At 38.4% G+C, this 23,691-nt stretch overlaps 1 protein-coding gene across 11 annotated transcripts in view; it reads left to right on the forward strand.

The window, feature by feature from the left end:
- MAPK10 (mitogen-activated protein kinase 10) overlaps positions 1-23,691 on the forward strand; it is a 160,888-nt gene that overhangs the window by 50,080 nt on the left and 87,117 nt on the right. For 7 of the 11 annotated variants that reach the window (XM_079306534.1, XM_079306533.1, XM_079306538.1 and 4 more), the window contains one exon: positions 21,359-21,515. The exons of the other annotated variants lie outside the window; for them this stretch is intronic. The gene's annotated coding sequence lies outside the window, so the exon portion shown is untranslated. The remainder of the gene's footprint in view (positions 1-21,358; positions 21,516-23,691) is intronic. 11 annotated transcript variants of the gene reach the window in all.

The following is a 23,691-nucleotide window of genomic DNA, read 5'->3' on the forward strand; positions in this document are numbered from 1 at the left end:
ATCAAAGAGAGGAAACTGCAGCTGACACCATTTCTGGTACATCTCTGCCAAGAGATGGAGAGCTTCCATAACTTCCCAAGCATTCCCTGTACTTGGATGTACAAAATACAACTTACAAGAAATTCAAACTGGTATGTTTGGGTCTTTACCCATGTATTAATTATAACAGTTATTTTCATATATAATATATAGTATAATTAATATTGATTTAATATTAAGGATAATTCATATATATATTATATATAGCATAATTAATTATAATAGTTGGATCAATGAATTTTAATATTCCTAATGAGTATAGAAAGGATGAAAATGAAACTGCTCTGTTAAAGACTAGTTCCTTTTGAGTCTGTGAATGGAGCTGGGCCAGGTAACAGTAACAGAGTTACAAGTTGGATATTTGACCACTCTACTCATCATTTCACTCATCAGCAACATTTCTGCATTTCAGCAGCATGCACACCTGCTTTGGACTTCGCTGCACTGTTCTGAGAACAAAACAGACACAGATCATACTAATAACTTTTTGCAAAGTGTAATGCATGAGAAGGTTGGACATTTCAGAGTCAGAGTTCAGAGCATGCTGGGCTTTGTGTTCTGCTGTGGTTTGATGATAAATTTGCATCTCAGAAATCCATATTAGCAAGCATAGAAAAACATTTAGCTCAGCCAAAGGAACTTTTTTGGTTTTTTTGCTGAGCAGTACAGCCTTGATGCAGTGAAAGGTCCTGAGGCTCTCCACATGTCCTGAAGGAATACTCCTGTTTTCTGGGTGGAAGTGACTTTGGTGGAGTTTCAATGTGTGATGTCAATGTGTATGGAAAACATCTGGGATGTGAAGCAGAACCAATCTTCCACTTCTGCTTGAAATAATTTTGGCATGTCAAATGGCCTGCTGAACTAAAGCTAAATCAAAGACTGCTCAGTGCCTTGTCACAGATGAGAACTGTAATTAATCAGCTGTTTAGAGAGTTCAGGATCTAAGCTGAAGCAAATAACCCCACTTATGTTGAAGATAAGTGGTTATTGACATGGGAAGATTTGCCAATACTATTAAAATGATCAGCAACTGTTGCACTGTCAGCAGTGGAAAATGTTTGAAGTTAATTTCAAATTGATATCTCAGAGCTTTCATCTGAACATCTGCTGTTCAGGATTGAGATATGAAACATTAACTGTGATTATTCCCACTCCAAAAGGCACCCAAACCCGAGCAGGTGTTACACCTTAAATTAAAATTATGTCTAACATCAGTGGAAAAGCTGTAATAGCAGGGACATGACTAGACTATGTAGAGAGTTCCTGGGATTCACCCTTTGTAACCAAGCACAACTACATCCTGCTGAGGGATCAGAGAGTAAATTCCTTGTGGAACACAGCCTGTGAGATATGAGACTGCTGGCCATTTCTGGGTAGAGATGAGCAGAGATGCTGTTCACTGGGAGGGACAGGAGAAGAGACAAAAAATGTTGCTTTGGTTGCCAAGCTGAAAGGCTTCCATGTTCAAAGAACTCCTTATGTTCAGTGGGTCTGGCTAGATGTATGTACATGCTGTAAAGATAGCTGGTGGATGTACTGGATGTGCTGTAAGATGTGGGCTGTGGAAGTGTTTGTGATTTAGGAAATGTAAATAGCATTAATCTGGACAGGACATATGGTCCATGCTGTGGCTTCTTTTACACTGCTGTATATCTGGTCTTACTTAGTGTGATAAAAGCTAAGAGTTTATGGGGTTGTTCTTGGAGGAAAAGAAATAAGAACTAGCTCTCAATCTTTCTGGGGTTTTTATAGTCCAATTTTGTTTTTAATCAGCTTCAGCTCACTGGGTAGTTTTTGTTTTGGATGAGGAAAAAAAGGTAAAGAAGGAGTATCTTTACTTTTTATTTTAATACACAATGGTTAAAACACTTAAAAAAAAAAAAAAAAAAAAAAGCAAGATTCTGAAGGCTTCCACTGTTTTGGAGCATTTCTCACTTTTCTGTTCCCAAAGAAAGAATACTTTGGAGCAGAATGTGATCAGACTCCTATGGAAAGTCACTGGATTTGTGAGTCTTTTACTAGTCCTACATTTCTGCTCTTGCAGACAGTTCACATAGTCAGAGCTTGACACAGGATGAAGAGAATTACTGAAATTAAGTGCCCCCTGTGAATTGTAAGTGCCTATCCATTTTTATGCCACCAGAATTGCTTTGATAGCAACACAAATGGTTTTGTTGCCTGGGATTTGAGGTGTTGGGAAACCTCTGAGCCCTGCAAGAGTCGAGCAGTAGCAGAGGGTGGGAGCAGTGCCAGCCTGCTCAGTGAGCAGAGAGCTCTGCTGTGCCATTTTCTGTGTGTTCTCTGCAGAGGGCATGGCTTATTGGATTCCATTATGGCTATTTTATCTGACTGTTCCCAATATCCCTGTGGATGTTGTGATTTATGTTTGGTATTTCCAGCCTCATTTGCTGTGGGCAGAATAGCCTTTCTGAGAAATGCATGTGAAATAATAGCTTAAACCAATGATCTGAGTAGTCCCAGATTATTAGAATTTTTACACTGCACATGCAGGTAAAAGCAGCCTCACCTGGATCATTTTGAACCTGCTGAGTTCTGTTAAGAAAGGTGCTAAGGCTGGGTCAATTATATTTCAAGCTGTTTGTCCTACTGCACTTTATTTCCTCCTTTCCTATGTCATCTTTTCAGAATGCATCTGTTTGTAGAAGGGCTTTGTTGTAGACTGCATTTCATACATAAGAAGTGATTGAAGGTGTAATTGCTTTTTGAAGCTCCATTTGCATTTTCCTTAACACATTAAATCACTCAGTTGTACGTGCCAGATCTACCTTATCTGACATCTGCATTTTAATATGTTCCTGTGCTGAGAAATAATTTCTAACCCTACTAATTCTTCCAATTTCTAACTCTCAGTACTAGATGCAGATGTTAGCTAATGTTTTGGAAATAATTTTTTTTCAGGATAATGCCTGTAGGAAGATGAAATGGAAAATGTCATAGAGTCTGTTAATTTAAATATTTTTGATATATTTCACTATCAGTGCTTTTTGTTGGTTTTTTTTTTTTTAATACAGTGGAATTTGTGGGAAAGCTTACTAAGATAAATTTGCATAAATTTACTGTAGATATTAATATACACATTCATCTGTAAGCTGTGATTTTATTTAGAGATTTTCCTGTATTTGCAATGGTTTCATATTTCTTTATCCTGATTAAAACTATGCTCTGCTCACATTTTTCTGTCCTGGCAATGCAAAGGTATCATAGACTAGCCAAATAAACAAATTTGCATCTACTTTTACCATCAGTGGCTTTGATTCAAAATTGGTTTTCTGTAATCTAAAACTCTAAAAGTTACTATAATTCCAAAATATCAGGAGTGACAGCTTTATATTTAGAACTGAGAGTAGGCATTTTGCTGTTGTCACCAACAGCAAGGAAGACTACAGGTATTGTAATAAAAAGTTCTTAGCAGTTGGCTGATTAAATGTTTTTATATGGATAGGTCAGTTTATCGTGGCTAACAGTCAGATGTGGAATATGAATATTATTCATATGCTGCTTTTTTTGCCCCATTGGAACAGCTGATGATATTTTAAAGACAGTCAGAACTGTGGTTGCCTACGGCCCTTCCCAACGAGGCTTTTTGTGTTGTACCAACAAAGTACTGTTATCTACTGTACAGAAAACAGACTGAAAAATGGTGAAACAAGACCAGCCTGGGGTTTTTGTTCTCTGTTTGCTTTAGCAAATGCTTGTGTTGAGTCTAGGGCAAGATGTATGGCCTGAAGTTAAAAGGAGGAAGAAACTTATCACTGGATGTCAAGACGTCACTGCCAAAAGGGAGAGCAATTAGTAAAATAAAGCAAGTGATCATGGAGGCAGCAGTACTGCAGGAAGCCATGGCTTTCCAAATGATGATTGGCAAGGTGCCACACAAAGAACAGAGGCTGGACTCTCCTAGCCAGGGTTTGCTGTGCTTGTAATTGTACCACACACCAGAGTCACCAAACAGCAGGACTTCATTCCAACATCACACTGCAGGCTCCACGTCCAGGTGGCACTTCAGGTTATCCACTGACTCTCCTCTCCTGCAGTGTGCTTCTTGCCATGACATTTTATCTAACTAATTAGAAATTCAAATCTCCACACAAAGTGAGTAATTTCAGCTCAGGAATGCACTGTTGCTCTATTTTTAGTGTGCTGCTCTCCTTGATCAGTGCACACTAGCAAGTTCCTAAGCGTACAAGGAATGCCATGGAACTGGATATAATGACTATTCTCTTTGAAGTTAGACATGTATTAATTTTCTGGATCAAGACAATGCAGCCAAAGAAAAGCATCTTTGGAATAGGGAATACGTTTTCTGTTCTGGGTATTACATTGTCAGTATTAGTAGCATACAACAGGTGGCTTTGATAGTTTCTTATTAGGAAATAAGAAAAAGGATGGTAGTAATAGCAGCAGCATGAATTTTGACTACAGGAACAGAAATTATTGGAGTTGGTCTTTTTCTAAGTAGAAGGTAAATGTAACTTGTGCCAGAATCACCAAGTTGTTTGTTGCTATTTAAGTATCCTAATTTAGAAAACTTATCAAATATATCTCATGGTCTCATTGTCTTTACAACTTAAAATGCTCTGGTAATGTCTTCTAATATTCATCTTGAAAATCATAAAATTTTGTGGTATAGGATCAGAGGTTGAAACCATTTTATTCCAAACATTTTTTAATACATAAGGCAAGGCAGTTGCCTTATACTGTCAACATGTTTTGTTTTAGTGAGTCCAGGATCTGAGCTTCAGTAAAGATACCACCAAGACATCATTCCATTATTATTAGAAAGCTTCAGGTGCTGTCTTCAGTGGGGAACCCATTCATCCTGGAACAGTCTGGTTTGCCCCCACAGGGCTTGGTAGGAGAGGATGTAAGGCAGTGTGGTTCCTGTGGCTGATATGTTTGGAAGGAGAATGTCTCAAAGTTGAGTCATTTGAAATATTTAGTCAAAGGTAGCCATAGGTTTGTAAACAACATAAGTTTTGTCACCAGAATTATGTGGGATGGAATCTGGCTGATGGGACAAGATTTCTGGGAAGTCAGGATTGCTGTTCTTGCAGCTGATGGAGTCAGGCTGAGGAAGGGGAGCACAGAGAGCAGCACTGTAGGAACCACTTACACTGTAATCCTCACTCCATAGGTGCTGACTTGGGAGTTACAGCTTTGGAGTTTGTTAAACTCTGCTAAGTTCAACTCTGTTAAGTTAAACTTTGGAGTTTGTAGCAACAAATCTCTCTAGTACTTGAGCACAAACATATTGGAGGCAGAGGAGTCAATGGGAATGTACTGTGCCCAGGGCCAGGCTAATATAAGTAGTTGCTTATTTTGCCTAAGCTCATGCCTGAACTTAACACCCCAAGTTTGCTTTTGCTCAAATGTGAGATATAGAAACTTACATTCTGTCATCTTCAGCCAATCCTTAAAATGATGATTACCATTTAGTAAGATTGCACATTTTGGGACAGCAGAGGTTTGGGACAAAATTGTAAAAAATGGTAAAAAATAAGGAAATAGGAAAGGAAGAACAGTGGTAAGGTGGCAGAGGAATAGAGAGTTCTACTTCTGTTTGGAATGGTGAATAAAATGTCTTTGTATGAAGAATTTAATTTTTTTCAGGCTAGAATTTATCATCTTAGGATAACTGGTGAAATTGTGAAAGGACCATTTTGAAAGGATGTTCTGAAAATAATTAGTATCCTTTGCTTCAAATCCTTTAATAACATGAAAAGCAGACAATTTCTCTTTCTATTCCTGTTAACAAAGAAAAATTTACTTTTTTGATATATTGACAACATCCTTGCATTTTAATAATAGTGAAAAACCATTTCCGTAGCAGTATTGTCCCTCCCTGTCATTTGAGTATGAAGGCTTGTTTCTGGAATTCAATTAAAGAGAAAGAAGCAGCAACTCCTGTAAATTCATTCCAATAAAGATGGAATCATTAAGGACATGATAGAATATCTTTGTCTGGGACTGGGACAAAGGCTGACAAGCTTTCAATATTTCTACACGAGTAGAAATGTCATTAAGAAAGGACATCTGCCTACTTTTGTAGTGGACTTAAGAGAATCTAGGAGGAATGCCAGGAAGGAGGAACACAAACAGGCTCAGTTACAAGAATACAGCTCTGTAGTAAAGTCAGACCAATTAATTCCTTAAAGCACCCACCAAGGCATGTCAAAGGTTACAAGCTGGGCAATAGTCTGAAAAATGGAAAATATATTGCCACCTAATTTTTAATACTTTAAACTGAAACTGCATTTGAACACTTGAATGACAAGAAGAAAATAAACCCCAAAATAACTTATTTGAAGGAAGATCCTCTGTTTGTGCATTTCTCACTCATTCTGCATTTTAGACATTTGACAAGTTTTTTGATGAATGTGCTTATTAGGGTGATGAGAAACTGTTTCACTTCTAATATGCTGCAAATAATATCCTTCTCCTTCTAGTCTTATTCTCTTCCTTTTATGGCTTTTCAAATTTATTTTTTTTTTTCCCAATGGATCTTTAAAGACTGCTTTACTACAATGGAAGCCTGTTTCTGTTGTACTCCTGTAACATTTTAGAGTTTGCTGTTTTCTGTCCAGTAAGTGTGCTATAGTTGCATATCTGACTGCCTGGTATGGAACAATGATAAGCTTGCTCTGGGACTTTGAAGACCAGAGTGATGTGCAAAAATAGAAAAATATGTTTTTGTGTTGCATCTCTGGTCTGGCTCCTGGTACAAGAGTATCTGCAGGTCACAGTCAATTCCCTAAACCATGGCATTTAAAATCTTTAACTGATGGGTAAAAATCATCTTAAAGAAGGAGGGAGCTGAAAAAGTGCAAGTTTAAGAATATATTTCTGTCCCAAGGCTCAGACTGGTAATTTGTTCTGTGTCAAAGCTCGTCTTTGAGGGATTCCTGAGTTATGACCACTTTGGTTGTTTGATGTGCATTTAGACTCTCTGAGCTGCTGTTTGTGAAGGTTGCATTTGCTAAGGGGCCTTCAGGCCATTCCAGAATTAACTAACAGATTATGACACCCAGCAGAGTTCATTTCATTTAAAACAATGTAGCGTGCAAAAAGTTGTCCAGCCCTCTTATGAAACAAAATATGGTGAATTTGTACTTTACACAAGGTCTTTGGCATTTTGCTTAGCAAAGGAATTGTCCCCCTTTACTATCCTCACCTCCATTAAATTACTTAAATGGGATAAGAGGTATTATAGACAGAGTTATTAAATTAAGCATCTTCCTTCCTGATGTTTTTTTCTTATCAAGTGTGGTTTTTTTCTTTTTTTTTTTTTTTTTCCTCCTTAAGGAACCTAAAAGATTGATCTTATCCATGCAGTCTGGGGTCATTTTTTGTTTTGGTATGCCAGTAAAATCCATTGGTTTTTTAGCAGTTATGAGGTGTAGAAAAGGGCAGTTGAGTTGATCTTTTTATTTTCTCCTAATTAGATTGCTCTTGAATAGCTTCATGTAATATTTTAAAACAGTAGAAGAACAAAACAGCCAGCCTTGAACTGTCCTAAAATTCCTAAACACTGGGAAGAGGGCAAAAAAAATAGTTTGTTTGTACCAGATGTATTATTTCCCTGAACAGGGAGAGGCAGAGAAGTTCTGTTGAAAGATTTTATCGGTTTCAGGCTTTGAAAAAAGTCCCTTGTTCTAGAAACAGTTTTAAGTTTATAAAGTCACTTTGGCAATCAGCTGCTTAGTGCTGAGGTTCTGCTGCAGTGCTGTATTTGCAGAATGCTGGTGCCTCTATCTGTGCTGCACAAGACACAAAAACAAAGGGAATTTCTGCTCCAGTGAACTCCAATCCCAGAAAGCAGACACAAAGGAGGGCTCAACTTGCTGTGCATCCCAGAGAAAGGAGGTGATTGCAGATATAATTTCATGTCATTAAATAATTTCTGGAAGGCTTCCCTTACTGCTTTTAGTTTTTAGTGATTTGGGTTGGCAGCTGCAGTTTACAAATTTACTTGGCAATGTCTGGGGGTTTTTCAAAGTGGTTTTGATAACCTCTGGCAGGGAGCAGAAGAGAATTCACTTTTTTTGGAACAAGTTTATAGCTTCTTACTTTTGATAGTTTCTTACTTCTAATAGTCACGTTGAAGTGTGGCTTTCCTTGCCTGGTGACTGAGATTTTTTTGCTCTAGTTTCAGTTCTTCAAGCTGTTGGAGATATCTTTCAATTCAGTGCCCAGATTGTTGGAAAGATGAAGGACAAACAGTTCACTGAAAGAAGTCCAGTTCATTTTTTCCTACTTGTACAGAAATGTGCTTTTACTGCTTTTGACAAATTATAGGATTGTGACAACTGCAGGCTTGTGACTACTCTTTGCTGTAGGGCTTGTGGTAGGAACAATGGGAGATAAATATAAGCTTGAAGGACAAAGATGTGCAACACCCAGCATGAAATGGACATTGGTTATCTGTCTAGATAGCTGGTAAAAAATAATGCAGCTTCTTAAAAATGAGCTCTAGGGAATAAAGCCTGTGATGTGGGTATGCCAAGTTTCTCTGGAGAGGGATGGATGGGAAGGGTCAGGAAGGGTCAGGATGGACAATTTTTTCTCCAAGGTTTTTATTGTGTACAAAATTATTAAAACAGTCTTAATAAGTTAGAATCTTCATTTTACATCTGGTGTTATTGATGTGAGACTTTTAATAAAACCTTGATTGTTCTCGTGAAAGACTTGGGTGAAAACTGGTGAAACTCAGTGAGCACACTGGTGCTTGTTGAGTGTGATTGTTGCTGGAAATTTCTAATCATAGAGGAGCAGAGATAGGATCTAAAGAGAAGGCCCACGTGGGAACAGTAGGGATTTACTTGCACTTTGAATGAATATTCCTCAGTCTCCCATGCTGCTGCAAACAGAAATTATCAGAAATTAGGTGCTCTGAAAAGACCTAGCAGGCTAGAAAAAACTACAGCCAACAAGGAGACAGAAAGTGATCTTTAATCAGAATTAAGAAAAGCTTTTTTGTTCAGAAAGAGGGTTATAGTCATCTACATATACCTCAAATACCAAACCATACAGTAGTTAGATGAAAGGATAGTATTTTTTTCTCCCAAAGATTATAGAGGCATTTTCCAGGAAGTTCTCTGGTGTACATAAATTTGTTGACACATCAGCATGCCCAAAATAGGTAATTTTAACAGTTTCACACTGTGTGCCTCCAAAAGTTCCTTTATAGTTCATAGAAACACGCAAGAGGGTGGAAAACTGCTTAAAATAAAAATGCTGTATCATTTTCTTTAATGGAAACACACACAAAAATATGTTAAAAGAAGCTTGATAAGAGACATTTCAAGAAAAGAAATGCAGAATTTGGAAATTGAGGATGTAGGCAACACAAATATGTTATTTCTGGAAAATGTGCTTGTACCATGAAGGAGACAAATATTTTCTCAGGAGTTGGTAAATAGTCAGGTTTGAGAGGTGGGGAGGGGTATACAGGAAGCTCTAAAGGGTTCTTCTGTTTGTTTTCTTTAATTTATGAAGATTGATTTTCTTCATTGATAGTAGACCTTGAAGAGACTTCCACTTAAAAAAAAACTAAACACAAAATTATTTACCTTTTCTGTTGTTTTGTGGAAGAAACAGTTCTTTTATTTAAAAAAAAAAAACAACTTCTTTTTTTCTTGTCTGCCAATTCACTAAGAGCTTAACACTACTCAGCATGGAAACACTCATAATTTACTTTATATTTCACTGTATTGTGGTTTATGGCTGTGTTTTGGTGTTACAGGCTATAGCTCTGACTGAGGGGCAGCCCATATCAACCAGTGTCTGATATGAGGGCAGCAGCTGGGGACATCCAGTGACCCTCAGCTTGTTAAACCAGTTGATTTTCTAAGCTGGGAGCTCTGACAGAGTGTTTATACAGGTTTGGGGTGAGGAGTAATGGGAGGGAGCTTTGCAGCTCCAAACACCATCTGAAAGATCCCATGTTTTCTCAGGGAAGCACTGACCTGTCTTCTGGAACAGCATGCAAAAATAGGAGTTGGTGTCATTAACAGCAACAACAACTGCAATAATTTAGCATTAAAAACAAAGTATATTTATCTATTCTTGATTCAACTGAGCTATGGTTCAACTTTTTGCTGTTGTCATTGTCTGATTCATGTTTGTTCTTTACTGTTGTACAACTTAATGCCATTTTGGATAACAGCTCTGTGGGGCACAGCTCCTGCTTTTTCTTGGTTGGGGTGGCTCCAGAAAGAGCTCCTGGTGCAGTATTTGGTGGCAGTGAGGTTGGAGCATCAACTGCTGATGCTCACTGTTTTTCCACTAGGTTGTCTGCTGTAAGTTCTGTAATTTGGTGACTCCCATGGTTGTGATGTTGCTTTACCTGTTATCTTTTATTTTTGCAAAAGAATTGATGTGCTTCCCCAAACAGCATTCTGTTCTGAGCAAGTCAGTGCTGTAGTGGTCTTCTCCTTGTAATCCAGGCTGGCAACTGTGCCAAACTTCTTGGCAGTGCTTCAGAAAGATAGCATTTGTATTAAAGGAAGGTGATGCATTGTGAAAGCTGTCATGTTGTGTTGTGCTGATGGGGGAGCCAACTGGAATTACTGAGACAGAACTCTCTTCAATCATTGTAACTTGTGATTTCTGAACTGAAAATTAAAAGCTTTTTTTTTTTTTTTTTTTTTTTTAGCCAGTGAAAATGCATCTTTAGGTACTTTGAGGCAAAAGATGCTACAAATACTATAAACACTGCCCATTTCATACATAAGGATTTTTGTCTAAATATGTCAACTGTAAAAACACTTATGAGTTAAGTTTTGTCCAGGAACATAAACCCATGGAAAGAGATGTAAAAAAACCTGACTATGGTGCATGGTTTCTAGGTCAGCCAGTTATATTTTTGACTGACCTGCCTTGTTTTACTGAATGCAATCTAAAATAAAATTCTTGGCTGGAGAAAACAATCTGATTATAGCCTTACAGTTGGCAGTCTTGTCCTTCAGGCCCTAATTTCTTCTGATCTTGGTTACATGGGTCCTGTCCAAGTGGCAGAGCTGAATGTGGTGGGCTGGCCTTTGGAAATGTCTGGCAGGTAATGGGGTAGGTAGGTAACCAGCACTAATTTCATGGTGTCTTGCCTGCCTGCAAGTCATGTGTGGGTGAGATTTGGATGGGGAAATGGGATCAGGTGCACACTGGATCCTGTGCTGTGACTTTGGAGAGACATCAGAAGAGGCTGCCTGGAGAAGCTGTGGCTGTCCCATCCCTAAATATGTTCAAGGCCAGGCTGGATGGGGCTCTGAACACCCTGGTCTGGTGAAAGTTGTTCCTGCCCATGGCTGGGGGTTTGGAACAAGATGATCCTTAAAGTCCCTCCCAACCCAAACCATTCTATGACTGTGATTTGTAAGTTCTAAGGCAGTTCATGCACTGACTTAGAATGAGGAGTGAGTTTTGGGCATAATTAAAAGGAAAGCACTGCAGAGCAAGGTTATATTTCCACATAATTGCTCTTTGAGGGCCTTTCTAAGTAGTAAGAATGTGAGAATTAAATCTTTTTGGGTATGTGCAAGGGTCACAGCACATCTAAAAAGCAGCTTCTGTGTCAGTCAGCCTTCGTGTGTTACCACAGATCACAAACTGGTGAAGGTAACTATGTCAAGGAGAGATGGGAGTCAGACAGTGAAATGAACTGAGAGGAGACCAGAATTATGACCAAAGCTAAATGAAATGTGAGCCAGTAAATTCCCTTTGATATTTCAGCTTTTGGATATCCTGCTGCTTTACTTATGCAAATTAATTTTTCAAAGGGTGGAAGAGGAGACAGATCTTCAGGAAGCACTGTTATTCATTCACTTTTCTCCACCTATGCTTCATGCAGACACTGGCAGCAAGAGGCTGACCCAGTATTTAACTGTGTCTAGTTACATTATAAACTCTCAAATCATTAAAAAAGACTTAAGAAAGATTCCTTTGAGTCTGCAAAAGTGGCTTAGAAATGCAGCTTTGAAAATCATCAGTGGCAGACATTTTCATCTAACTTGTTTGCAATTTGTTTGTGGTGGCTTAGGGCTTTTTTGAGGAGTCTAGGTCAGTGATGTGGGATTGGGCTTTGCTTCACATGTCCAGCAGTAAAAACCTAATTGGTGAACCTAACTTAGTGTCTTGGTTTGGGGACATTCAAAGCAACTGTTTCTTAAAATCTCATGGCTGCTGTGCAGCATCTGCTTTCACTAATTGTTTTAAGCTGTTTTATTTTGCATTTTAAACTCTTGAACCCTGGGGAAAGAAAAATGAAATAAGGCATAATAATCTAAATATGTGATATCCTTAAAGGTCTATATAAATATAAATAAAGGTGCATATAAATATAGTTAATAAGAATATATTATATATTTTATTATATTACTTCACTGTGAGTATATATAATTAATGAAAGATGAGATTGTGATCCTGACATGACAGTTAAGGGCCTAGAAGAAATAAATAAGCAAATAACAAATAGTTCAACACAAAAATATGACCACTGTTTTCAGCAGCAGCTCACAATCAGTGCATGATGACAGAGGCTCACCAGGTGGCTTTGCTGCCCAGAGAAGTGTGCTGAAGAAGTGAAGGACTCAGTCTCCACCTATTCACAGTATCACAAGAGCAATGGGGAGTGCCAGGGTTGAAAAACATTTTCCATTCCTCTGTGGAATTCCTTCTGTCCTCTGGTGATTAACTGGGACAATGACCTGGTGCTGCATCTCACTCAGTATTGCCACACTGATTTAGGTTAACATGTTAATAACCAGAAGTTTCTAATTTATTTCACTTTTGTTTCATCTTACCCAGCTTTGACTAAAACATATTGGTTTGTCTTGGATATTACGTAATATTTAAGTGGTGATAAGTTCCTCTTAAAATGACAGCATTTTCAAGGTTGTGACATAAGGATGATTTTGCTTAAATTTCAGTTTATCAGTTAAGCAATTTTCAGTTTGATATCTTGGATTTGTGGCACAAAGCCCTTAAGCATATCCATCAGGGAAGTAGAATGGTCCAGATTAATTACTTTACTGAATCTGGACTGTAAAGCAACCAAAAGCTATTAGGTTGGCACTATAAATATGAGACCTTTATTGCAAAGCAGAACACCTTTTAATGAGATAATCCAATGCCCAGTGAAATCAGTGGAAAGGTATCTATTGACTACAATAACTCCTTACCAGAAAAAATGTCAACTGCAGTAATTTTTTTGAGATTGTGTATGTGTTGTACAATCAGAAATGAAGTTACTGAACTGGCACAAAAAATTACTCCTAAGATTGAAACATCTATATCAATTATAGAAAGCTTCTCTCTTATGAGAGGAAGAAATCTTGTGGTTTTTATAAATAATGTAATCCAAAGACAAGATCACTCTGATATTCAGGAAATGGGGTTCAACAAATGCTGTCAGTATTTGTACACAAATTTATCAAATTTAAATTTATAAGATTTATCTTATTTTGAGCCACTGCTAGCTAATTTTTTCTAAGTGTGAGTGCCTTTGGGAGATATTCTGTGTCTTCTCCAGGCTGAGGCTGTGGATAGTAATTTCTTGCCTTTTGTTTAGTACTTGGATCATCTTTGTTTGAAAACATAGTTTCATGATGACACATTTTGTACTATCTTGACTAATCTTGCTGAGCTGTAGCCTCCATAAAAAATTGTCTTTTTTTTTTTTTTTTTTTTTCTTTCACAATTCCCAATTATTTAAACTATTTATCCATATGTGAAGTGCAGGGAAAACCAAATTATTGTGAAGTATCTACAAACTTTAGGTAGACTGTGTGATGTACTCAACTGGCTATATCCATGATTTAGTATATGTTAATTTGATGTTTACACTGTAGCCAGTGCAGGTTTTTAGTGCAAATCAGCTGATTTGGGTGCTGGGAAGAGCAGAGTCCCAGCAGTGTGGAGCTCAGTGTGAACTGCACTAAAAATGGGTTGATGCCCAGCTGGTGCTGCTCCCACTGCATGCTGCTGTGGCTATTTTAGGAGCTGAACTTGTGGTAATCCTCGTGGGTCACTTCCATGTCAGGATATTCTGTAATTCCATGGTTTATTAGCAGTGTTCAGGATGGTTTTTTCAAAGCTGAACCTGAAGCTCTCTGAAATTACTCATAATTTAATGCAGGAATGTTAAACCTGTTGTGGGAGTGAAGATTGCTTTCAATGTTGCAACAGATAGTGTGAGACCTGACTTTAGACATGGGATTCATAACAAAAATTTGCCATTCTCTGAGACCTGAAGGTATTTGGATTTCATGTCCAGGTCCAGTACAAAACAAAGGAAAGAGCCAAACCATCAAACATCTTCCTTTTCAAAGGGGGTTGGCTCTCATGTCCCTGTTAATCTGTCCCTAAACTTCACAATGTCCTCCACGGTGCCATATCAAATTGCAGCACTGGCAGTTTTCAGGCAGGATTTTAATGGAGAGGATTGTTTTGTTTTGAACTTTTTGATGAGCACAAATGCATCAAGAATGTGGATATCTGACAGTACAAAGTGATACAGGACACAGACCCATGCTTGCTCTCTGTCAGAAAGATTTTTTTAATATCTTACCATTTCATTGCACTGTAGAAGATGTAGAAAAGCTGTAGATTCAATTTCAGCATGAGTCATCTAGCAGTATATAGAGAGAAGTAGCTGTAAATTCAGGAAAGATATTAAAATAACTATCCCATCAAATTTGAGAAAAAATGCTAACTGAATTCTTCCTGTGTACCTCAGTAAATTTTCAGAGTGCCTTTCTAATATGTTTATTTATGGAAAGGCCATTGAGCCAAGTACAGTAGTTACTCCAGCCTGCCTATAGACCTCGTTGGACTTGATTTTGCACAGTAGATAAAGAAATGAGGATTTCATGGATTTCATTTCAACTTACCATCTCCATGTTGCTGAGACTGATGGTATTCCAGAGCTGGTGGTGCCTCTGAACTTTACTTCAGAAAACAGTTGTGTATGAGTCCAGTCTCTGAACGCTGTCATTTTCAGCCTTCCCTATCTGCAGCTGGTGATAACTGGATGTTGGAGGTTCTTGCAAAGACATCAGTATCTCCTGGCTGCTCATTCTGTGAGCTTCTTGAACATATCTGATGTATGAAAAACAGTGCTGAACAGCACAGAAGGTGGATGGGATCAAACTTGTCACAGCTACAGAAATATGAGTAACTATGTGAAGACATGCTTGCAAGGACTGTTGTCCATTAATGAAGCTGTACACACCTACTAATCTGAGTTTTTCTTTATGTGGATTTGTGGTGCATTTTGCCAGCCTAGGGAATCCCAGGTGTTGCATTGCTGGCAAGTAGTGCTGCTGCTTTGTGCCAGGGTTTCAGGAGGGACAAGGAATCAAGACGTGCACATGTGAGCTGAAATCTTTTCAGATGGAGGATGTAAGAGAACTCTGGGTGCTGTAAGTACAGACAACATCTGTCTGCTTGGCAGTGAAACCTAATGGCCTGTGGGGTGGCATTTCTGAAGTCTGTCACAGTGGTAGATTTTGAGCTGGAGTTGACATGAAATGAGAAACATGGGGCATTAGCATGGTGCTTTCGTGATCTAAAGCCACATTCACATTTGTAATTAAATATACCAGGTGGCTCTGTCTCCTTCAGGCATCATCTTTCTTGAAGAAGAAAGGATTTTCACAGTATTTTCCTACACGAAGCGGACTGAAGAGGAATACTTTGCTTGTTCAAAACTTATTTAGTGCAAAGAGAAGTGAAGGAATCTCAGTGGAGACACTTAAACAGATGTTTTCCTCTAAGATAAGAACAGCACCGATTGGGCTGTGAATGTTTTAAGAGGAAAAAAAAAACTGAAGGAACTGGAGAGAATTGTAGCTTATCCCAGGTTGTATACTAGTGACTTCTGACAATTACAGGATCTATATAAATATAAAGGGGGATGTTCCTGAAGTGCAAAATCACCATGTTCCATATTCCAGGTGGTGTATCATTAGGACTGTGAATAAGCTGCAGGCCCATAAGGAGGGGCTCATAGGTGGAGCAGAGTGAATTTTGGTACTCAGAAAGGAAACATGCTCCTTCCTCAGCAGATAACTGCATGCCTTGCAGGTATGGGAGTATAGAAAACTCAGAAAGTTTTGTCACCCTCACAGCTTGTGCTGTGCTGTGACAGTGACGTGTCCTAACCTGTAGGACTTCAGGCAGCTTGAGCACCAAATGTATTTCAAATTTTTTGATTCTGTATATTTTTTCTGATACTAAGTCCTTTGTACTTAGACCTTGATTTCCTTCTCTCTGAAGCTGACAGGCAGTACCAAAAGGAATTCTTTTTTATTGCCCTCACTTCTGGTGAGGTCCTTCAGTCTGTCAGGCCATTCCTTTCAAAAGCACATGTTGGAACCCAAAGTTTATGCTATTTGTTTTAAGTTTATTTAAAAATCTCAAACCAACCAAAGAAAAAACGTAATAAACCACACATTTTTCAGAAATTAACTTCTCCACCCCAGTTTCCTTTTTTTTTTTTTTTTTCCCTTAGTGAAAAGTAATCAAATTACTTGTAAAAGAAAGACTTCTATCCAAAACCAGACCACAAACTCTGTCCAAAACTAAGGTGTGTTACTGCCTCTTGGAAATCAAGCCAAATACAATCTTCAATGATCTTTTACAGCTTTATTTTTTACTGCATTCAAATCCTGTACTGGTTAATAAATGTGACCTATTGATGTTGTCAAGAATATCTTCCAAACATTTTGTCCAATCTTTATTAATAACTCTTATATTGCCTGCACTACCAAATGCTTCATAGTTTCTCTAGAGCAATTCAGCATTAGATCTGACACCCACTTTGCAGTAATTTTACCAGATCTAATGGTTGTGACAAAAAGAATTCTACTGTGAAACTCTGCATAGTGATAGAAGTTCCTAACTAATTCACAGTAATGTGTTTTGAAATAGACTGGTTTGGCCAATGCCATAGAAAGAAAGCAGAGTCCATCTCTCTCTTTTTTTTCTCTCTCCCTTTTGCCCTTCTGCCCCAGCTATAAGCTGTTAAAACTGTTCCAATCTTCATGTTAAGTAAGTGCCATTCAGTGTTTCCTCAGTGAGCAGTGATTAATTTGGGTTCATTAGAAGCAACTTTGTGCAGAGGATTTACATTATTGTACACATGAGAGATAATAGGGGCAAGTGTGGCAGCATGGATTCATACCTATAGAGCAATGAGGAAAATAAATCATAATTAAACAGTGAAACAATAATGAGCTTATTTCCCTCAGTGGTGTTAGGTATTCATAGTTCAATCTGTGTGTTTGGAGCCACTGGATGTTTTCCACCCATGTGCCTTGGCTGATGAGAGCGATATTGGCTAGTGAGGGATTCTTTTGTCTGTGTTACTACTGTGGCTCAAACATAACTTCTGTTCCTTAAGGACTGGGATTTTGCACTCAGAGGAGTTGGAAATACTCACTGTACAAGGAAAGCTCCTGTGTAATCTCAGTAGAAATGGACAGTGTATAGACAAACTCACATCATTAAAACAGTTTTTTCTCAAATTAAGCCAAGATTTCAATAGCACACAACCCCTAACATATGTACCTGTATGTATTCATAAGGGTTGCAGTAGATTTATACACTGACAAAATTTTTAAAAATGTTTGCTGTGCAGTGCTCGTGGTCACAGTGTAGATGAGATATTGTCTGTGTTTTGGCTCTGCATTACACCAAGCTGACTCTTAGTTAAAGCTGCAGAATTTTATGTCAGTGGTAATTTCTCTCAGCAGATTAATTGTCCATTCTGCTGGCATGCATTTGCTTGGGCTCTTAACTCTTGTAGAGTGATTCAGCCTTCCTTGGCAGTGACTGACACCAGTCACCAATTAATCTGCTTTTCCTCCCACTGCAGGAACTGATGGAGTTTCCTTTAGAAACTGGTGTTAGAGGAGGGCATCTTTTCAAGACAAGAATCTATTTGAATTTATAGCTAAATGTTGGTTAAATAAGCTCATGCTAGGTCTGCCTTTGCTTTCCAAAGTGGGGTTTTATCTGCATTTACTCAGAAATCATGAGTTGAAGTTGCAAGAAATTACTGTGTCATTTTGTTCTTAAATTTTGTTCTTTGTATGATCTTTCTTTATTGACCTTCTGAGGCTATTGAATATGTTCTTTGTTGCCTTTCTGCAACTATGAGGGAGAGAAACATCTTTTAAATGAAAGATAAAATTCTTAATCTGAAGCTCTGAGAAAAGCAACGAATACCACTGGACTTTGTGATTCCATGGTAAGACTTGTCAGCAATAGCTGTAGTGGGCAAAGGAGAAGTGAGCAAGGCTGGTCATGCTGGGAGTGGATCATGTCCTTTGGAGGACAGCACACACCTGGAATTGGGAGGGCTACATTGTGCTATGGATTTAAGAAAATAATAAAAAGGTTTCTTTTGCTGAGAGTTATTTATAATTGCAACAGGGCTCTGCATCTTTGATGGTAGTGCTGGCCTTCCCATTAGAGCCTTGAAATTTATCTAAGACTTGTGATAAATTCTGTGGGCTTGCACAGGCCACATATCTTTTCTCCTTTTTGCCTTCTCCTCTTCCAACTCAAAGCAGAATTCCTGCCCATTCAGTTTCCACCCTGTCAGCAGTGACAGCTCCTTTGTGCCCTGCTGACCCTGTGTGTCTTTGAGAAGTTCTGCTTCAGGAGTTGTCTTCCATTTCCAAGCATGGAAGTGCTTCTACTGTGGAGCTGGTGTAGTGCACAAGTAATTTTATTTTTAACTTCATTGAAATGCAGCTGGGACTAGGCATGAATGCAGTAAAAGGTCTTGGAAATGGAAACATCTTTCTGTGACTGGTATAATGTGTCTTTCAGTTTGAGAATTGGAGGCATCCATCTTGCTTTTTAAACATCCAGTTCATTATTGCTGCTGCTGTGAATTTCATTTGTACATCTCTTTCAACATATGGACTAATAAACTACATCCTGCTTAACAATGGGATAGAGATTTATTTTTTACATCATAGCTGAATGTTGTTCAGGAGTGATTAGCTATTGAACAGCACATGCTGGCTAGACTAGAAAAAGATCTGATGGTCTTCTCTAACCATTCAAAGACTGCAGGTAAGCTCTTTGTACCAAAAAACCCCAATGTCCCAAAATCCCAAACACTGCACTATGTGCTCAGTTTCACCTTCAAGTGCCAGTTTGACCACAAATGCTGCCTGGTTCTTTGTGTCTGAAGGCAATTCTACTAAATGAGATAGAATTAATTTCTAAACTTCACTGAAATGTTAAGATTAGTCCAGAGCTTATGCCCTTTCTGCAACCCAGTAAAATTGTTTGGTAGTAAATGGCTGTTAATTTGGGGGAAAGTAAGTTCTACTCTAGGACAGATGGATGTATGTCTCAGAGAAGATTGGGCCATTTTACAATTTACAGGCTGGGTTATTCTGCAGTAATGTGGGAATAGTAACCCACAAATATGAATTTATTTGTCTTTTAGTGTATCTTTGAGGTTGGGACTTCTGTTTAAAGTCAACTGCCACCATTTTAGTTGGGCATTGTTTGGATTATACAGAGAAAAAGGAGCTACAATTATAATACACTGTGAAAGAAACAGAGGCAAATGAAAAAATTTCATTGAGCTCTTCTGGTCAGGTTGATTAGACCTGTTTCATCAGATTATGGTAATTCAAATGCAGTGGTTGTTTAAGATTATATTTGGCATGTGAAAAGAAACTGACACAAGAGGATACTAAACACACAGGCTCTTCATTAACAGATAATACTCTCAAACTTTCTGGAGGAAAACATCATGGGAGTGGCCATAACCCTGATTAACCTTTCTACCAGCAATTAAATTGGTATATAAATTTGCTGTCAATTCTTGCATTTATTTGTAAGCCTTGCATACTGTTGAGCACTGTTCTTCTGATGCTATGTATTTTATTCTTTGTAAACAGGAATTCTCCACTGACTGTAATGTAAATTGCAAGGGCATGTTTCATTGTGAAGAACAAGTTATGAAAATATCTGTCAGAAATAATTACAGTTGATCCTGCTGTCGGCAGGAATATAGATTGGATAATTTACTGGTGTCTTCTTCAGCAGTGTTTTTTATAGCACTGCTATCAGGAATATCAGAATCTAACTCAAAATAGTGATAAAATCACTTGAAAAGGTTATTGATCTTCTACTCTTAACTTTTCACAGTGGTTTGTGGCACAGGCTTACTTGTGACTGTGTAGAAAGCAGGGTATGATCATGGATACTGTTTTTTGAAGATGCAGAGACTCTTGAATGTACAAATCCTGTTTTTCACTATCATTTAAGGCTGTCTTAAAGGCCTCAAACAGCTGTTTGCTCCTTTTCAAGTTTGTATCCTAAATCAGATGTGGCACATAGTACAAGCCTTTGTAGGAACCTAAGGACAGCTGGAGGTAAATGTGCCCTGTGATGATCTGAAGTGTGTATCTTGCCAAATCTCCCATGAAAGTGACATTTAAGCATCCTGTGGAATGAGTAAAAGGGAGAAGTGCAAGGCTATTGATTGCCCTTGTCCTCCCTCCCCTATTCTATAGATTATGAGAGCTGCTACAGTTGTTCAGGACAGCGAGCCAAAAGAGAAAGATGGAAATGCACAGTTGGCAGGTGGGTTGGTAAACAGCTCTTGTAATTTCATTAGTTCAGTACAAATTGAAGTGTCAGTATTATTCTTAAAGAGTGGACACAATACATCAATCTAATGCACCCTCTCCTCACAAATATACAGCGGATAAAATTTTATTGATTTCTTCCCTTAAATTTCTAGTCCTGATTACTTCAACACTAATGTTTTGGCAGTTTTACTTTACCTCTCCTCAAAAAGTTTCTTTATTTCTCCAGGCCAGCAGCTGTCCTTTTCACATAAGCCTTCAAGTCTGTGTGCAGAAAAAAGATCCAGGATGTGGACTCCTTAAACTTGTCTAATGGTGCATTTAAGGAATAATGCAATTCTTGATTATTTGCCTTTCAGAGAGTTCTCTGTCCATAGCAACAGAAATGTTCTCTTCTTCTGACAGGTATTACAGCCTCTGACTGTCACAAGGCATTACAGTGACCTCCAGGCTTTTTCAATCCAACAGACTGTGGCAGTGCATGGAAAGACTGACCTTAGAAAAGCTGCAGAGGGTTTAATACACCCAGCTACTCTAATGAGACAAAATGGACCACTGGGTATCTGTGCTGTTTTGACTTGGAGCATGGTAAAATGGAGCAAACAGTCCCAAAATGAGCTGACTGTCCCAACTCAGGCCAGCTCAGGCTTCCTTAACCCTGTGTTTAACTCCTTTGACAGCTGTCTTCCACTGGGACAGAGGTGAAACTCCGACAGACCGCACTTGTTGAGCAGTGGTCCCCAGATTTGCAGCTCTCCCCAGGAAGACCTCAGAACAATTCCAAGTGTGTCACCTGGACAAAATGTAAAACTTCGCTCTCAGACTGCCCTATCCCTGGTAAGGCATCTAAGGCCACCTAATTACTGATGAAAACAAGCTTCATTCAAAGGAAAATAACCTGTAGAATAAGGGGACTGCTAGGAGATGTTACGTGTTTGTGAAATGTTGGTGTTAGGCTGTGATGAGCATACTGTAAAAATTGCATGCAAAGTAATAGGAAGAAAACTAGTGCAGGAAAATAAATGCTTTCTAAAGGTGTTCTGTTTGTTGGTTTTACACATTGTTTTTAGTCTCCCTCCTCTGAGGGAGAACTGGTTGTGACCATAGATTGATTTATGAAAAATGCCTGTATGTGTTTTTATTTGCCCATTCAATGAATCCTAGAAAAAATATTAAATGAAAATTACATACAGGTAACAGCTCTGAGCCTGGACAGCATGGGGAGGTAGACCTGACCTATTTAGCTGCATATTTTACAGAGAAGTTTCACAACTACATCTAATTCTAATATTATTTCTCTTCTGCAAGAATGACTGTGCAGCTGTGGATCCTATGCAAAGCACTTATTTACCTAGTAAATATGTAGTCTAGAGAATATTGCACATGCTCCTATTCCCTTTAGGCCTATATTTAATTTTGTTTTCCAAAATCAAGGTCTTAATACACTTGTAAAATTCTCTGTGTAGTATGGATGTGGAGTATTAAGTAGAATAATAGTGTAAATGTTAATATAAAAGATGAGTTAGCAGTACCCAGTACAATGTGACTATTCTTAGGCCATCTTTGAGTGCCCATGAATTAATGAAAGATGATTAATTGTTATAATATGCTAAACACTGAGAAGGACTAAAGATAGTTCTGAATGACATTCTGTGTTAAATTAATTTGCTAAGCAATGCTGAGAACAGCTGCAGAAAATCACAAAGCATTCTTGTATATGCAGCCTACTTTTTTTTATCCCTCCTTGGTGAGTGGTTTACTTAGTTTAACTCATTTTTTTCTTTGTGGTCCTTTTAGTTTGATAAACATAGTCAATTAAGTTCATGATAGGATGTGACTGGGTAAACTCAGTTTCCTAGGAGCTGATCCTACTGGAGGTACAACTGTTGGCTGCATGTCAAATGAATGCACAGGAAATTGGAATAAATGAGGATTTTAATGTTTGAACTTAAAGTTCTTTTCCAGCCTTAATGATTCTGCGACTCTATTTCCATTTCTGGGTCCCCAGTAGGTCATGTTAAGATGACCTGCCATTAAAAAATGCTTGGCTGCTGCTGGAGAGGAGGTGTTGATGCTGCTCCAGCTGTTCTGCCTGGCATCCCTCTCAGGTCAGCTTGGGAGCACCAGTGCAGAGCCTGTACCAGGATTAGCTTTGATGGGAACAGAATTGTCATGCTGATGTTGAGGTCTGTTCATACCTGTCTGTGAGAGGTTAGAGAAGACACAGAGCTACTCATGAATCTGTGTTGTGGAGGAGTTGGCAGCTCAAAATGCAAGACAGACCCAAGCTGGGCTTATTAAGACTTCCCTGCTCTGATTAGATTAATGCAAGAAAAAACCTTTGTTCCCTTTTCACGTTGTGTCTAGTGAAACCTTGCTCAGCACCAGGGTTCTCTCAGCATTCCCAGCAACAAACCAACAAAAGAAGTCACAGAAATTGTGGAGTTGGCAGTTTATGGCTAAAGACAGGAGGATTAAGGCTGCAGCATGCAGGCTCCATGCCTCCCCAGAAGGCATTTCTTGTACATTTTTGGTAGTTTCTCTGTGCTTAATAGAAAACAAAATGAGTCCTCTTCTCTGAGAGCATAGTCTCTGTTGGCTGGAAGTACAGGGCTTACATTTCCAAGCAAGTCAGTATTTACATAGCCAAGGTGAAAAAACACTCAAGTACTTACCATATATGACTCAGAATTTTTTAAAGTGTGCAGAAGCTGTGCAAATTCTTTATGTCTTAGAACTGAGGATGAACAGCACTCTTCAGCACAGGAACATTTTCAAAATGCTGTGCTGGATACTGAAGTCCTGTCATTCACAAAATGTATCTGTTTCACATATCTAATCTGCCAAACCTCCTCTGTTTAGTTTAGAATTTTTTGGTGTTTTTTGTGACGAAAATTTAGATGGCAAGAATATAAAAATATTCTTGAATCTTCTATTTTTCAAAGTTAGTATCTTCAGCTGTAAATTATGAAGACATGCTACCAGCAGATAAAATGTTGCTGTTAATCAGAGA

The sequence above is a fragment of the Erithacus rubecula genome (genome assembly GCF_903797595.1).
Source record: "Erithacus rubecula genome assembly, chromosome: 5".
Classification (NCBI taxonomy): Eukaryota; Metazoa; Chordata; class Aves; order Passeriformes; family Muscicapidae; genus Erithacus; species Erithacus rubecula.